Consider the following 17237-nt stretch of genomic DNA (forward strand, 5'->3'; position numbering starts at 1 on the left):
TTGTTCCTCTCCTTCCATGTGGCTTTCTGCTACCTGAGATATTCACTCAGCAGTTTATTGTTGGTCAAGACATTCTTCATGATGTACCCAGGAGATATGATTTCTTCCAGGAAAAAAGACTGACACTTACTACTGCAGAGCATCTCATTCACAGTCAGTCTGAACAAACAGGATTCATAATGTATGAGCTAAAAAGAAGCTTCAAAGAAAAGCACCAAGACGTCTTGTGCAGGTAAAGGTAGATAAAAAGAAAAGTAGTAAGAGCCATGAGTCCACAGAAATGATTTCTCATGAGGTGAGTGGGTACAGAAGATGAAATAGAGTGCACATAAAGCTGGAAAGAGTGGTGACTAAAAACAGAAATAGAATAGAATAAAGCTGACATTGAAAGTTTAGTGAAGAAGTTCAGATGCAAGGTGCAGGGGGTGAGAACAACGAGCATGTTTTATTAAATCAAAGGGAATAAAAGGAGACTGAATAAAATGAGAGTGAGGAAAACAAGCCACTATGGCTGATGAATAGATCCAATGATTTTTGCTTGTTAATGAAAAAGAAGGGCTTAAATCATGTCCTTACAGGACACAACTGTAACTGGCTCCATTTATTAACTGAGGTTAGAAACAGAGAAAAAGCTGCAAATAGAGGAGAAGGGTAAATAAGTTCTAAAAGGAAAGAGGGAGAAACCAGGTTAAAGTTTGATTGCTAAAGAATGGCTTATAATTAAAAAGAGGAATCTATGATTAATCAGCAAGCACATCTTCTTATTTGATAGAGTACATTTAATAACTCAGAATTATTCAGACCTCAATTACCATGCGTTGGAAAGCAAATTACAATAGATATATTTCATCAAAACGCTCTACTTTTTTCAAAATATAAGGTTGTTCACCAAAAAACTCAACCTTTCTTTAACAAAGACTTATTTCACTTTCTGAAATGTTGAAAGTATTAATTCTGACCTAATTTCTTAGGCAAGTCATGGCTCTTGCTGCTTTTTGCTTGATCTAGAAAACAAATTTCCATTCAAATGTAGAGCTCCCTTCATTTCTGTTACTGACAAAAACAACTGTTTGTATTTATCTCTTTAGTTGAAAGACTCAAGTTAAATGGTTTGTTGAATGTTTACTCCTTATTCGCAGCAGATGCTAAAAAGTCATCAGCATGAGGTAATTAGTCCAACACACCCTTTCAAATACCAAATACCATCTTCACATGGGCCCAGATTTTTATATACCACTCTGGGTGCATTTGTAACCTGAAATCATTTTCTCCAACCTAAATCTGGTTTACATTCCTCCGCAAATTTACCCCTTAACCTATCTGGGGTCTTCCTTTATTCCACTTCCTAATTATGCAATATTATGTATTATAGATTCCTAATAATATACACGGGTATTTGTGGTTGTAATGTGCCTGAATTGGAAAACCTTTAAGATGTAATAATTCCTTTGCCAGGCCCTGCAGTCTAGAGATGGTGAGCATTCAAACCTCACATTAGTTATCAGCTGTTACAGACAAACCTTCGTCTTGGCTGATGAAAAAGGGGGCAAAATAGTTTATTCAGCAATCTGTGAAAACTGTAGAAGGCTCTGTTCTTGCCGCTGGTAGATCAGCTTTCTCACTGATCTAATTAGTTTTCTGCATTTGACACATTAAAGTGCATAAGCTGCAAAAGCTCTTCTAATCTAATGGATATGATATAATTTATAGTAAGAGCCTTTTCTCCATGTTAGACTGGTCCATGTGTAATTACCTTTTAATTAAATGAACAAAGTGATTATTCTAAATGTTTCTTTGAGGCAGAGAGGAACACATTTTTCAATCTTCCTCCTTCCTTCAGTATCCCATCTATTGGGAGAAGCATCCATCTCTTTTGGTCAAACTGCTCTCTCTGCAAACTGAAGTCGACATGGACAGGGTTGTTGCAATGGTCCAGGAGGATATGAACTGACACTCCATACACTGTTGCTCATCTCTTTTCTTTTAGTTATGTAAACCCAGTGATTCATCTAGCAGGTATTATATGCATTCAAGTTTTTTTTCATTCATCCAGCCCTTGCCAGAAAAGGGCTTTAGTGCCCTCTTTTCTTACACTCTATCTTATACCTAATCCTGTAGAAAGTGTCCTGCACACTTTTTTCTGGGTAATTGTGCAGTTCAATGCTGCGATCAGATGGCTTTTCTTTCTTGACACAATTGGAAGATTTTGTGGCTTTATGCTTCAAAGAAAGGACAACCGGAGTAAAATAACAAGCTCTGTGGTTTGTATATTGAGGTGTTGATCCCCTAATGATATGGTATGCAATGTGTTGCCATTTTTTCCACATCTCAGGGTTCTGTCTCAGTGTGTCATTCACAAATCAGATAGCACTAATGACATGCTGGTGCAGACAGGCCCTATTAATGGTGTCTGCAACTGACAGCGTTCCCTGCCAGGCCACAGGTGTTCTCACTTTCCAATCTAAATCGACCTTAAGGTACAAACAAGGCTGGTGCTGAAATGGGAAAAATAACAAAATGTTTTTTTTCAAAGCAATGTCTGTAGCTGTGACAGGTGAAGCACTGAAGCACTCTTTAAATCTAATTAACTAAGTGTGGATGACATTTCTAGATGGAGGTATCTCCTTTTACTATTAGAATGTTGTAGGCACTTATTTGCCCTGTCAATGTGTCTCATATCATGGTACATAAAGGTAGGGATGTTGCATGAAGAGACTGTTTGTCTTCTTGCAGCTCTGCATAGAAGACAATACGTCTGAGATGAGGAATATACAGTCTTAGTCCTTCCATTTTATTCTTATCAATCTGCTAATTCACCCCTTTCGAGCACTTCATTTATTACATTCACTTATCTATAATTTTAGTTTTTCAGCAGCTTCAGGTGAACTAGACAGTGACTTTAACTCCTTATTGTCAGGGAAATGTGGTGCCTCTTTGAAGAGATATGGCATTGTGTTATAACAACGTCGCCCCTTCTGAATAAGTATCCTTAGTGAGAACAAGAAGAGCATATCTTCCTGAGATACTGTTTAAACATTCTCACTGACATTCTCGCAGTCAGACTCATAAATCCTAAGTCCTTGCCATTGATTGAAGCAAAAGAGGAAGTTCTTTGCCAGTATCTTTGTAGAACAAATTGCTGAAGCATCATGGGTCCAAGTGATTAAATGAGGTAGTGTCATATTATGTTGTGATTTGTTTGTACCTGTCACAGTGTGTTTTTTGGGTTCTGTATTTGTTTATGTTTAATCAGATGTTTTTGATATCTTTGAGTTCCCGTTTCTGGTGTTTTATTTCCTAGGTTCTGTTCTGTTGACCGTGAGGGTTTATTGTGTTTTTAGATCTGTTGTTCTCCCCGTGCTCTGGTTCCCTGGGTGTGTTTTACGGTTTGTTTCTTGGTCTTGTTCGTCCATGTCCTCATTTGTCCTCATCTGCTTCACCTGCTTTTCTCCGTGCTTGTCTGCCTTTGGTCCAGCAAACAACTGAATTATGACAGTACGACACCGCCACAAGGACCAAGCAGACAGAGCTGAAAGAGATGGATCAATAAGCAAGGTGAGACGCTGCGTGCTTTGTATGGGGAGGAAGTGGAGATTTGTTTCTCGCCTTTGTTGCTGGAAGAAATGGAAGAGTGCTTCTGTGAGACCGACTGGGCTGCTATGACATTTGAGTCGGAACCAAGCATTCCATCCCAGCAGCAGCAGCTCCGGCCGAGCTCGTCACACCCACAGCAGCTTCACCTCAGCTCACGCTCGCTGAGCCTCCAGCAGAGCCATCCTCACCTCCACCAGCCGCAGCAGAGTTTCCGGCTGGGTTTTTTTCCTGCCCCGGACGACGTCAACGCCGGAGGGCAGCCGCCGCCGGGGGGCAGCCGCCGCCGGGAAGGTTCGGGTGAGCCCCTCCTATGCTTCCACGGAGGGTCCACCCGTCACGGCTTCCTCACGGCTGTTTTTTCCGGCGCGGTTTCAGTCCGGGCCGGAGATTCCACAGGAGGAACTCATGAGGCTGCAGGTGAGGAACTTTGCCTGAGTACCTGGGGGTCTTCCCAGAGGAGTTGGACTTTGTGCACCTCATTTTGGAGGCGGAGTTCCTCGAGAGGGGGTGGCTCGACGCTCCATTGCTACTCTACGCCAGAGGACTGTTTGCTCGCCTCCTCGAGGCCGCCGCCGGGTCTTCAGAGCCACAGCCGGCCACTGCCGGGTCTTCACGGTCTTCAGAGCCTTCAGAGCAACAGCCGGCTGCCGCCGGGTCTTCTGAGTCTTCAGGGCCACAGCCGGCCGTCGCCGGGTCTTCTGGGTCTTCTGAACCTCGTCATGTTCCGGAGGAGCCTGTGGGCGGGCTGCCTCCACCTTCACGCCATGTTCCGGAGGAGCCCGTGGGCGGGCTGCCACCACCATCATGCCATGCTCCAGAGGAGCCCATGGGCGGGCTCTTCCTCGCCATGCTCCGGAGGTGCCCGAGGGTGGGCTGCCTCCACTTCCTCGCCATGTTCCGGAGGGGCCAGAGGGCGGGCTCCCCCCACTTTCCTCGCCATGTTCCGGAGGGGCCCAAGGGCGGGCTGCCTCCACTTCCTCACCATGTTCCGGAGGGGCCAGAGGGCGGGCTCCCCCCACTTTCCTCGCCATGTTCCGGAGGGGCCCAAAGGCGGGCTGCCTCCACTTCCTCACCATGTTCCGGAGGGGCCCGAGGGCGGGCTGCCTCCACTTCCTCGCCTGATTCTGGAGGAGCCCGATGGCAGGCTGCCTCCATTCCCAGGTCCTGAGCACCTTCTCACTTTTCTCTGGAGGGTGCTCACGGAACTCAGGCCTGACTCAGAGCCTGACTTCAGTCACCCTAACGCACTACATGACACACACCAGTCTGACTCCAAGCCTGTCACTCTACATGCAGACACACCACATGACACACCAGAGCCAGACACAGTTCCTGGAGGGTCATCCACCCTGCTTGGCTGACCTCCAGATCTCCTGCCTGGGTCCAAGCCGGACGCCAGGTCTAAGCCTCTGCGAGCTCTGCCTGGGTCCAAGCCTCTACGGGCCCTGCCTGGGTCTGTCGGATGCCAGGCCCGAGTTTCCGCCACGGTTCGCCACACCACAGACCTCCAAGGACCTCGCTTTGTGGATTCTTCTGGCCTCCCCACCGGCCTCCTAGACGCCTGCATCTCTGTCGCTGCCGGCCTCCTGACAGCCTGCATCGTCGCTGCCGGCCTCATGGACGTAGGTACTCGTGCCTCGCCCTAATGGGTTGTTTTGTTTTGGACTTTGGCCCTCCATCCTTGGCCCCCTCCGCCCACCCTGGGTGGGTTGTTTTGTTTTTGGACTTTTATGGTCGTCTGGAATCTGACCTTGAGGGGGAGGTAATGTCACAGTGTGTTTTTTGTGTTCTGTATTTGTTTATGTTTAATCAGATGTCTTTGATATCTTTGAGTTCCCGTTTCTGGTGTTTTATTTCCTAGGTTTTGTTCTGTTGACCGTGAGGGTTTATTGTGTTTTTAGATCTGTTGTTCTCCCCGTGCTCTGGTTCCCTGGGTTTGTTTCTTGGTCTTGTTCCTCCATGTCCTCATTTGTCCTCATCTGCTTCACCTGCTCCCTCTGCCTCCACGTCCCACCTGTTCCTTGTTTTCCAGATCACCTGCCCTATTGTTTCATGTACACCTCGTCCCTATTTAGGTATGTCTTGTCCTGTGTTCCACGCGGTGTCGTCATGTCTTTTGATACGCCTCTGAGGTCTCATTGATGTCTCTTTTGGATTTTTTCCTTGCATCGGATCCTGTTAGGTTCTGTTTTAAAATACCATATAAACAGCATTATCTTGTCACCTGCACCTCGCCTTCATGTGAGTGAACTCTTTAAATTAAAGAAGGAGTTTTGATCCAACTCTGCTTTTCTCCGTGCTTGTCTGCCTTTGGTCCAGCAAACAACCACATTATGACAGTACCAAAGTGCAGACGAATGCTCGGGAGCAGCATGGTAAGTTGACAAGCTTCTTCTTTTAATAATAATAATAACAATTACTTAATGGAGTGCGCCAGAACAAAGACATGGGACCTGTCCCAATACCCACACTACACCCTACGCCCCTCTATGAAGTGTGTACTTTGTGCAAGTGCATGTAAGGGTTGAAGTGCGCAGGTTACAAGCTTACAAAATTGGAAAATTGGGACAGTAGGGGTTACGTCATCGACTTGCACCTCTGCACCGTAACTGCAACATCAAAAAGGGCGGGAATCAGCGCTGTTTTCACAGTCTTGCTGCTAAAAAAACTATTTAAAACTGCAACAAGCAATTGTTTTGCGGAGAAGAAAGTGCAGGAAGCGCAGGAGGCTTATACACCAGACTCTCGCCACGCCAGTGTTTGTTTGAAAGGTAACTTCAGTGTTATGACCTACTGACTGCCCAGACTCACTCTGAACCCAGCGGTTTCTTACAATGTTGAGCCTGGAAAACCATTAAAAATATATAAAGGTCGGCTTGCTGTCTAAAGTTTAAGTGTTTAAGCAGTTCTTATTATTCTGATCTGATGGTTGATTATGTTGACGGTTGTGATTGGTTTTTGCTCAGAACGTCATCTGGGGAAACATGTAACAGGTTTGGAACCGGGTAGCAGGAAGACTGAGGGGAATGTGGCTAATTACAACTAATGAGACCTGACAGCAGCAGAAAAACAAAACATGAGGGACTGAGCAAAAAGGAACCAGACTAAACAACAAAACTAAAGGAAAAAAAACAGATGTGTAGGAAAATATAAAGCAACACATGAAACTCAAAAAAGTAAGAACTAACTGAAATAAACTACTAATCTAAAGAAAACAGAAAAACACCTGACTGGAAAAGTAAACAAACACAAAGCACAACATGGCAGATTATAACAGGTACCTGACAGACTAAATTTGTGTGACCTTTACTTATTTGCTTCTTTATTCTGTGAGGGCTAACTTTGGTTAAAACAGTTATAGAGCATTAAAAGGTCAACTTTGAAATTTAACTAGAGTCACATCTCCACTGCTAATGCTCAACAGTGATTCCAACTACTTGCAATTTCATATTTAGAAATATTTCAATTCAATTCAGTTCAATTTATTTATATAGCGCCAATTCAAAACACATGTTGTCTCAAGGCACTTCACAAAAGTCAGGTACATACATTCCATTTAATCCGAACCATTAAACAGTGCAGTCAGATTCAGTTATTTATTCAAATTGGATAAAAAGTTTTTCTATCTAAGGAAACCCAGCAGATTGCATCCACTCAGAGACTTGCAGCATTCACTCCTCCTGGATGAGCATGTAGAGACAGTGGACAGTCACTGGCGTTGACTTTGCAGCAATCCATCATACTGAGCATGCATGTAGCGACAGTGGAGAGGAAAAACTCCCTTTTAACAGGAAGAAACCTTCAACAGAACCAGGCTCAGTATGAGCGGCCATCTGCCACGACCGACTGGGGGTTTGAGAGAACAGAGCAGAGACACAAAGAGAACAAAAAACCACTGATCCAGGAGTACTTTCTATGGGAAGGAAAAGTAAATTTTAATGGATGTAGCTCCTTTAGTCTCCTTTCATCTAGAAAGAAAGAACAGATAAACTCTGAGCCAGTTTTCAAGGATAGAGTCTGAAAGAGCACATATAATTAGTTACAGTAAAAGCTCAGTCAATTGTTATATCTAGGAGAGAGAAAGGGTTAAACACTGAAAGACAGGGCCAAGTGGACCATCTGTAGAAGGTCAATGCTTGCACAGATTCTGGTTTTCTTTCCAAATGATACGAATCCCTCAAAATTATTTAACTGAATCTTTGGCTGTTTAGCTATTTTTCTGCAGGTTCTCAGCATTTTGACCCATTCACTCTAGATTAAAATCACCCTATGGTTTCTGGTATCTCTCAGGACTTATTCATACCCCTAGTCCGCACCGTTGGGTCAACCATAAAGCTTGTTTGACGTATTTTGAGTCTGCATGGAGGCTAGATTTCTGTGACCGTGTTGCCTATGAGCAGCTGCAGGGATTATTATGCTCTTAGTCAGAGTATGCACCAAATACACAGTGAATTAATAAAACAACTTGTGTAAAAGAAGAAAAATAACAACAACACCTGTTTTTAAGAAATACAGCGAGAAAAAAATCTGATGTTTAACCAGTGTGGATAATTTGTCTCTCATGCACAAGGGTACCTAAACTGCATTGATATTCTGGTGAGAAATAACCAAATTTTTCTTTTCTAATATAGATGAACAAGGGTAGGATCTCATGCCATGGAAGCTGTGTGTCAAAAGTGTAAATTATGCTACTTTGAGCTCTTTAAGCCTGGTGTGGGTGTGTAAGTTTCAGCCTTGACATTATGAAGGACCTCCTGAATTCTGCTGGAAGCGGTCTGACAGAAGATCCACAAATTTCATGATAATGAACCCTTCCTGCAGTGATTATTAAACTAACATTTGTGGCACTAATGTTTCTCTGCTATTAACTTTCCTTACTAATGGTTGTTCGGTTCTTTAAAGAGTTGAATCCATTCACTTGATTTTCTCTCCTCCAGTTATACCTCATGCTCCACTTACTTGTGTGCTAACTCTGCTGTAGCACCTTTAATTTCTTCTCCAGTGTTGAAGTTCAGAGATTCCCTGCTTCATTGCAAGACAGGACATCCATATATTGACTACCTCCTGTTAATCAGAGGTGTCATTTAACTGTCAAAATCACCAAACATCCTCCATAAAAAAATAAGTAAATGGTCGTTGCTGTTCGCCTCACAGGCATCTAGATGATGTGTCATGAGTGACATGATGTCTAATTTGGACATAGATGTCAGAAACACTTTTTGTAGAGTCAGTAATGGCTGCAATTTAGCTTTCAAGTATGTCAATTTTTGTCTGCATGTTATTTTAATTTTTTCCCAATGGAAAACAGTGTATTACCACATTGAATTGAATTGAATTCAATTCAGTTTATTTATATAGCGCCAATTCACAACACATGTTGTCTCGTGTTGTCTCACTTCACAAAAGTCAGGTACATACATTCCAAATAATCCTAATCATTGAACAGTGCAGTCAGTTATTTATTCAAATTGGATAAAAAGTTTTTCTATCTAAGGAAACCCAGCAGATTGCATCCAGTCAGTGACTTGCAGCATTCACTCCTCCTGGATGAGCATGTAGAGACAGTGGACAGTCACTGGCGTTGACTTTGCAGCAATCCCTCATACTGAGCATGCATGTAGCGACAGTGGAGAGGAAAAACTCCCTTTTAACAAGAAGAAACCTCCAGAAGAACCAGGCTCAGTGTAAGCGGCCATCTGCCACGACCGACTGGGGGTTTGAGAGAACAGACCAGAGACACAACGAGAACAAAGAAGCACTGATCCAGGAGTACTTTCTATGGGAAGGAAAAGTAAATTTTAATGGATGTAGCTCCTTTAGTCTCCTTTCATCTAGAAAGAAAGAACAGATAAACTCTGAGCCAGTTTTCAAGGATAGAGTCTGAAAGAGAGTACATATAATTAGTTACAGTAAAAGCTCAGTCAATTGTTATATCTAGGAGAGAGAAAGGGTTAAACACTGAAAGACAGGGCCATGTACAGGGGTTGGACAATGAAACTGAAACACCTGCTTTTAGACCACAATAATTTATTAGTATGGTGGAGGGCCTCCTTTTGCGGCCAATACAGCATCAATTCGTCTTGGGAATGACATATACAAGTCCTGCACAGTGGTCAGAGGGATTTTAAGCCATTCTTCTTGCAGGATAGTGGCCAGGTCACTACGTGATACTGGTGGAGGAAAACGTTTCCTGACTCGCTCCTCCAAAACACCCCAAAGTTATTTTGAGCAAAACTGTGCTCTTACCCTGCTAATTGAACCTTCACACTCTGCTCTTACTGGTGCAATGTACAATCAATGAAGACTGGCTACCAGGCTGGTCCAATTTAGCCATGAAACCTCCCATACTAAAATGACAGGTGTTTCAGTTTCATTGTCCAACCCCTGTAGATCATCTGTAGAAGGTGAGCATTAAATTGTTGCTAGCGGAAGCTTGGACAATGCCCCTCTCCAGAAAGGTGTCACAGGTAGACATAGAGTCAGGCCAGGTGTAGCTTCTAGGAAGAGAAAAGAGAGAGGACATAAAGTTAAAAACTGAAATAAGAGCAAATATTGCAAAATTGAAGAGTAGTGTGAGAATGCAGCAAAGAGGGTGAAAGTGGTCATTATTTCCTCCAGCAGCCTAAGCCTAGAGCAGTGTTGTGACTATGAATCTGAGAATATTATTTAATATTTAATATTTATACTTTAATATTTTGTCAAATAATATTTCGGTCTGTTAAGGGTTGTTCTGTGAATACCAGCTCAGTAAGACGATGGTATTAGGACAAAATAGAAAAGAGTGAGCCAAGCTCTGACATTGTTGAACAGCATAAACTCTGCACACATGGAATGAATTCACACCATTTCTTAAAATATTTATTAACAGAAATAAGTCAACTCAAAGTCGAACATATTTCAATCAACAAACTCTTTACTATTCTAAAACAATCCAACTAAACTACCAAGCAGAATTAAAGAATAAGGAAGACTAATGGGTTATGTACAATATAAACAAGTTGATTAAAGATGGTTGAAAATCATGACCAAAAGAGTGATGCAGCATTACCATGCAATGTTTATGTTTGAGGACCAAGGATTATCTTGAAGAATCTGGAAGTGAAGTGAAGTTAGTCTTGGAGCCACATTAGGCAATAATTAGCATACCTATAGACAACCGTACACAATGCAAGATCAGATAAAATATTATTTTAATAAAATAATATTTTAAAGAATGATCTGCTGAATGAAACCAACCTTCTGGATGACTAATTCTGAATTAGTCATCTTAATTAGTCAGTGTCTCATTAGGTGCCTTTATTTATTGAAATAATATTTAAAGAAATATTATTAAGGAAATGGTAAAGTATTTAAGGAGATATTTTGGAAAAGAGCCAAATCTTTCTGGAGAAATGGGGCTGAATGGGGTTTACTAAGTTATCAAGTTTAGTAAAATAATGTTTAGGGAACTATTATTTACTAGCTTGAAAACTAACAACCATTCTAGGTAAATATTCTTTAGTAGCAAGCATGTGTCCTTAGCTGTTAGCAGTTAAAGCTAAGAAAAGAAGCTGGTAGCTTAGCACCAGAATCAAACACACACCCTTAAAACGCTGTTAATAAAAGGGTTAACATGCATAAGCGTGGACGGTGCGTCATGATCAATCTTCTGTGTTTAAAATCACCCTTTAGATGAAGTTTGTCTTAACACACAAACACAGAACACAAAACTGAGCACATGCTGAGCAGATAGCCTGCTAGCACCAAGATAGCTAAGTTCAACACAAACAAAACCAAACTTCATGAAATGAAAAACGTTTAGATTATTTCATTCTAAATGCGTCTATCTCTCTGCCCAAACCTAACCTCTGTCCGGGGGGGTGGGGGGGGTGGGGGGGGGCTTGCTGTCCGGCCGACCAAAACTGCCGGTAACCACGCTGATGCGGTTCCTGTTGTCCTCCTTTCAGAAACTGCTTCACTCGGCTTGCTGGGAACTCTCTGGAAACAGTTCGCTTCTGCAGATCTCAGAGAGAAAGTCAACGCTTGTATCTTAATTTACCCCTTTTTATGAATGAATATTGGATACACACAAAGTGATTCATTCGTTCTTAACTTGTGCATATGATCGCGTGATCTTATGACACCCTTCGATCCAGTTGAAGAGTTATGTCTGTTTGCCAGCAAAGAGACATTGGCACGCTGTGCCTCTCTGTCCAGGCCCCTGGGTTACCCGCGTAGAAGACATCGGACCATTGGAAAGATGGGGGTTTTATATGACCAGTGGCATCAAGGGAAGTCCGCTGTTACCCCCCACCCTTTTCCAAATGTGCTGGAAGTAGGTTAAATGCAATTTATCTTGAAAGTTTCAGAAAGGTTTGTACCACATCTTTCATGTTTTATCCATGGCTGTGGGTCCCAACAGCAGCATAACTACAGAGATAGTTTCAGTTTCAGTTTATTTATTTATATAGCGCTTATTTACAACAATGTCATCTCAAGGCACCCCACAAAGGGTGCGGAACGGTGCGAGCCACCGGGGAGGCCAGACCAACCCACCAAGTGCCAGAGCCTGCCACCCCAGAATGGGCCACATATAGGGGCACTAAGTAAAATAATAAACTGATAAAGTTTGTCCATCTAGAGCCCACTGGTGGCCTTTGTTATACTAAAAACCACAAGGATCAGGATACCTCTCTCTGTAAGACTGATTATAACCATTGGAAAAGAGAAGGGGTCATACAGGTAGCAGAGATGGAGGGTGTTTTTGCACCTCAACCATAACTGAACCTGTTCAGGCTAAACCAGACTCCCCCTTACTCCATCCAACAGGGAGGGAGGGAGGGAGGAAGGCAGAGGTAAAAAATAAGGAAGATAGCCTAAGCCACTCTAACTATAAGCTTTATCAAAAGGAAAGTTTTAAGCCTAGCCTTAAGTAGATAGGGTGTCTGCCTCACGGACTAAAGCTGGGAGCTGGTTCAACAGGAGAGGAGCCTGATAACTAAAGGATCTGCCTCCCATTCTACTTCTAGAGACTCTAGGAACCACCAGTAAACCTGCAGTCTGAGAACGAAGTGCTCTGTTAGGAACATATGGAACAATCAGATCTCTGATGTATGATGGAGCTAGATCATTAAAGGCTTTATATGTGAGGAGGATAATTTTAAATTCTATCCTGGATTTAACAGGGAGCCATGGAAGGGAAGGTAAAATAGGAGAAATTGTCATTTTCAGTACAGTTTTGACCCACATACAGAGAACACTCAGAAGTAAAGGTTTTACGGGTTTTATTGTCAGCAAAGTAATTAGGGACGAGGACTGGAAACACCAACTGTATGGAAAGGAAGAAGAATGGACTGGTGAACAAACGAATAATATGAAGCAACTGATTACTTAGATCTGAGAAATGGCTTACTAGATTGCTGTAGCCTGAACCACCAGGGGTAGAGAGATCCAGAGTCTTAACTTGCGAAGAGAGATTGTTCAGTTGTCTTTTAGTTGTGGTCTTGGTGCCAACGCTTGTGATGGAGGATGGAACAGGGTATGCTTATGCCTTGGTCCTGGAGTTGAAGGAAACGGGAAGCCACCAGCTTGGTCCGTGTCCAAAAGGTACAGACGGTAGTGTGAGAAATCTACAAGAAGGTATATCCGAAACTCAGTAATTGATTATCCAGATGCTCAGAGAAACTCTGGAACGAAGTCGGAACTCAGCAAGGTAAACAAAGCCTCAGGTAAAAATCTGCGAGAGAGCAAAATACATAGTTACTAGAAGCACATGAACCAAGCGGAAAAATCATTAGAGGCTGAGCTTGTTACCACTAAGGCAAACACTCTGGCGTCGAAATGCTGGCAGCCTCCCACTTACGTACTCCTCCATGCAATCTGCAGATAGGAAACACCTGTCATCCAGCGTACCTGAGAACTCCAGCACCAACTGTGAAACACTGAATGGTTATGAAGACAAGTACACGAAACACACACACACCAGCACATTCACCAACACACACAGACTCAGGCTCTGACAGAAATATGATCTCTCTTTTTAATTTTCATCAGAACTCTTGCTGCAGCATTTTGAATCAGCTGAAGGCTTTTAACTGTATTTTGTGGACATCCTGATAGTAAAGAATTACAAAACTCCAGCCTTAAAGCAACAAATGCATGGACTAGTTTTTCAGCGTTTTTCAGCGTCAACCTCTTTAATATGGGATTTAAATGACATGTCCTGGTCAAAAATAACAACAAGGTTTTTTACTTTATTACCGGAGGTCAATTTAATGCCATCCAGGTTACGTTTTCTGGCTTTTCTGCTCTGTGCATGTATTTGTTTTTGTTTCCCTTTTTGATGTTTGGAAGACTGTGGGGTAATCTGTTGGGTTCTTCAGGGGAACCAAGTCTGCAAAGTTTTCTTATTTGACTCGTTTCATGCAATGTTTTCAGATGATTTTTAAATCCCTTTCAGTTATCAAGGAGAAAAACACAGTAAAAAAACATGAAATTCAGTGAAAATCAGAAAGTCTGAAATTTGTCCTCAGCTTCTAAAACTTAGTTTGCAGGCATAAAATACTAAAAGATAATTTTATTTAAACTTGAAAGATAGTCAGTCATCCAAGGATCACTTTTGTAGACAGTGTTTAAATCCAGACATAGAGCAAAAAAAGTTAAATTTCTCTGTGGTTTAAAATAAATAGCTCCCTCTCTCAACCCCCACAATTGTGTTATAAACAGTTGACTTAAATAAAAATCTGAAGCTTCAGTGGTAAAACCTTCAATACCAAGAAATCTCTAATGAGAAATGGCTGCAAACATTTACATAGGGTTTACAGAAATATTCTCTTTGCTTTACATACTGAAGTTAGTCTGGACCTTTTGTTTTATGGTTTTGCTACCATCTGTACACTGAAAGCATTTCTCAACTTGAACAAGGTGGAGATTCCATGAGTCCTGATGTGTAAATAAGTTTGGACCTTTGGGGTACTTCATGATGAAGTTGATGAGAATTGATAACTTTAACAAACATTTTGTTGCCTACATTCAACCGTTTTAACAAAAGCATAATTTAGTGTTTTCTGCCCAAGCAGTGGACAGGAGGGTCTGGTACAAAGATAAAAACAGGTTGGGTATTTATGAATAGGGTCTCTGGGTAGAATCTAAAAATGCACAACTCAGTTCATAATGTAAATTTAAAACAACAAATCAAGCTTGAATTTTAGCCAAAAGGCTCCTTCTATGAAAGGACATTCTATAAGGCTCACTCATTTATTTAGCCAGTAGGATCACTCATCTTCAGCAACATTAAAGATGGCAGCTGGAGGATGTAACATTCTTGGTGGGCTTTAAGAAAAAAACTTTTAATAAAAAAATAAAGTTGAGTGCATACATATACATGAAAAGATATAAGGATCTTTGTTGACTCTCAGTCTCCCTCCTCCGTCCTGCAGCTGGACTAATGACAGTCCAGTCCAGTCTGTCAGAGTTGGCCTGCATCTTTCATCCGCAATCTCACTCAGCACCGGCTCATCTCAGGGCTTCGTGCTGAGCCCCCTCCTCTATACACCTCGGTCTGTACACCAACTTTTCCATCCAACTCTGCTATTAAGAGGACACTACAGTGGTTAGACTCATCATAGGCGATGATGAGTCTGCCTACAGGGAGGATGTTCAGAAGCTGTTCGTATGGTGTTCTGCTAACAATCTTCAATCCTCAATGCTACAAAAACAAAACAACTCATGACTGACTTCAGGAAACACAATACAAGTCACCAGCCTCTGTTTGCCAAAGATGGGTTTTCTGAGACAGTGCATTCATTTAAATTTCATAGTGTTCACATCTCTGACTGTTTGTCATGGTCATCAAACTCCTCAAACTGTTAAAAATCCACAACAGTGCCTCCACTTCTTGGGAATTCTCAGAATAAACCATCTGAGTAAAAGGTTGCTTGGGTCTTTTTACAAATCAACTGTCAAGAGCATCCTGGATTATTGCATTTCTGTTCGTTCTGCTGGATGCTCTGCTGCAGATAAGAAGGCTCTCGAGAGAATCATTAAGACAGCAGAAAAAATCATTGGGTGCCTCCTACCCTTTCTGTTAGACATTGCAAACAGGCGCATTCTCTCAAGCGCTAAGAACATCATTAAGGACACTGCACACCCAGGTCATCATCTGTTTGAACTGTTAACCTCTGGCAGGCGCTACAGATCCATCAAATCCAGAACTTCCAGACTTACAAAGAGTTTCTTTCTATATGCTATTACTGTATTAAATAATCACTGACCATAACCCCCCGCCCTGGCCACATGGACGGTCTGTACTTTGTACTATATTTTTTTTTCTGTGTATTTTAAATCTCTGTATATGTATTTTCTCATGTTTACATGTGTACCATTTGGATTTGCACTCTGAAAATCGTTGTTCTGCCTCAGTTCAGTGACAATAAAGGCTTTCAATTTAATATACTTCAGGAGGAAAGTGTCAGTCATTTCAACACATCCAATACAGAAGCAAAAATTAAGAAAATATAAATAGGAAACTAAAACTGTGGTGTTAACAATAAATATTGTATCAATGTGTTCAATCAAAGACCCACTGAGCATGTTCAGATGTTTAAAAATATCAGGATTTCATTTCTAAGTGTTGTTAGCCATAATACTAATTAATGTTGTTGTAAATGTATCCCGACTCATTTTCCTTGTTTACATTTTTATTTATTTCATAAGCGAAGAAAAATATACAATTTAAATTCAAGCTTCAGCAAAAACTTTTAATGCATGTATTACAAGCCAGCTAGCACAGTTGTTCATTCTGCTGTATGCAGAAAACAGTAACAGGTAAGTTTATGTAGCTGCAGTGCCTGAATCATGGGAAACATAAAAAAACCAACTTCTATGCGCTCATAAGCTGTGACCCATTTAGAGCAAAAAGCATTGAGCTTTTTTAATACACTAGTTTTGATCTGCAACTTATTTTGTTGTATTTAATTTTTAGGGTAGAAAGTTTTGTTTTTGTATGAAGTGGTATTAAACAATATCACACCAGGATTTCATGGACAAAAAAAAAGCACCTGAACCAACAGATAAACAGCAACTGACAGATATGGCAGAAAAAAAATCTATAAATAAAGGTATTTTTGGCTCTTTGTTTTCAGCTGGTTGTGTTAAATCCACTTTTGCTGTCATTTTCTTTGTTAAATCTGCACTAAAAATCAAAAATAAAGCTCTTGGCCTTTGATTTCTGTATTCTGCAAAATTTCTGCCCAAACGTTTTATTCCTACAGAACTGTAGGCTACAAATGTGGTGTTTTAGCAGATGATAAACTGAAAGAGGAATCATTTCTCTTTGTCCACTTTCCAGGTTCATCAGGACAAAGTGTATATGTATATGAAGATTTCGGCCTACAGGATTAGTGTAACAAGAAGCAAAAAAAAAAAAAAAGTATGACTAAACAGGAGAATTCTTACTCAAGATAGTTTTAAAAGATTACAAGAGAAGCTGGGACCTTGGAAGCAAAACCAAAAGAGAAAAAGAGCTTTATCAGAATAGATTTTATCACTACAGTATAGAGTAATTAAATAGAGCTTTTATTATAGTCACAAAATACTTTATACACCAACTTACAGTGCCTTGTTAAAGCATTCATACTTCTTAAACATTTTCACATTTTCTTACA

General features: G+C 41.4%; 1 long non-coding RNA gene across 1 annotated transcript; it reads right to left on the minus strand.

Annotated features, from left to right (window-relative positions):
* Positions 1 to 12845: 12845 nt before the first annotated feature.
* Positions 12846 to 13621, minus strand: LOC124876284. The gene is made up of 3 exons (XR_007040272.1): positions 13387 to 13621; positions 12986 to 13309; positions 12846 to 12901 (listed from the first exon to the last, which is right to left on the minus strand). It is a non-coding gene; the product is annotated as an uncharacterized LOC124876284 (long non-coding RNA).
* Positions 13622 to 17237: the final 3616 nt, after the last annotated feature.

Source organism: Girardinichthys multiradiatus, chromosome 1 (genome assembly GCF_021462225.1).
Source record: "Girardinichthys multiradiatus isolate DD_20200921_A chromosome 1, DD_fGirMul_XY1, whole genome shotgun sequence".
NCBI classification, from domain to species: domain Eukaryota; kingdom Metazoa; phylum Chordata; class Actinopteri; order Cyprinodontiformes; family Goodeidae; genus Girardinichthys; species Girardinichthys multiradiatus.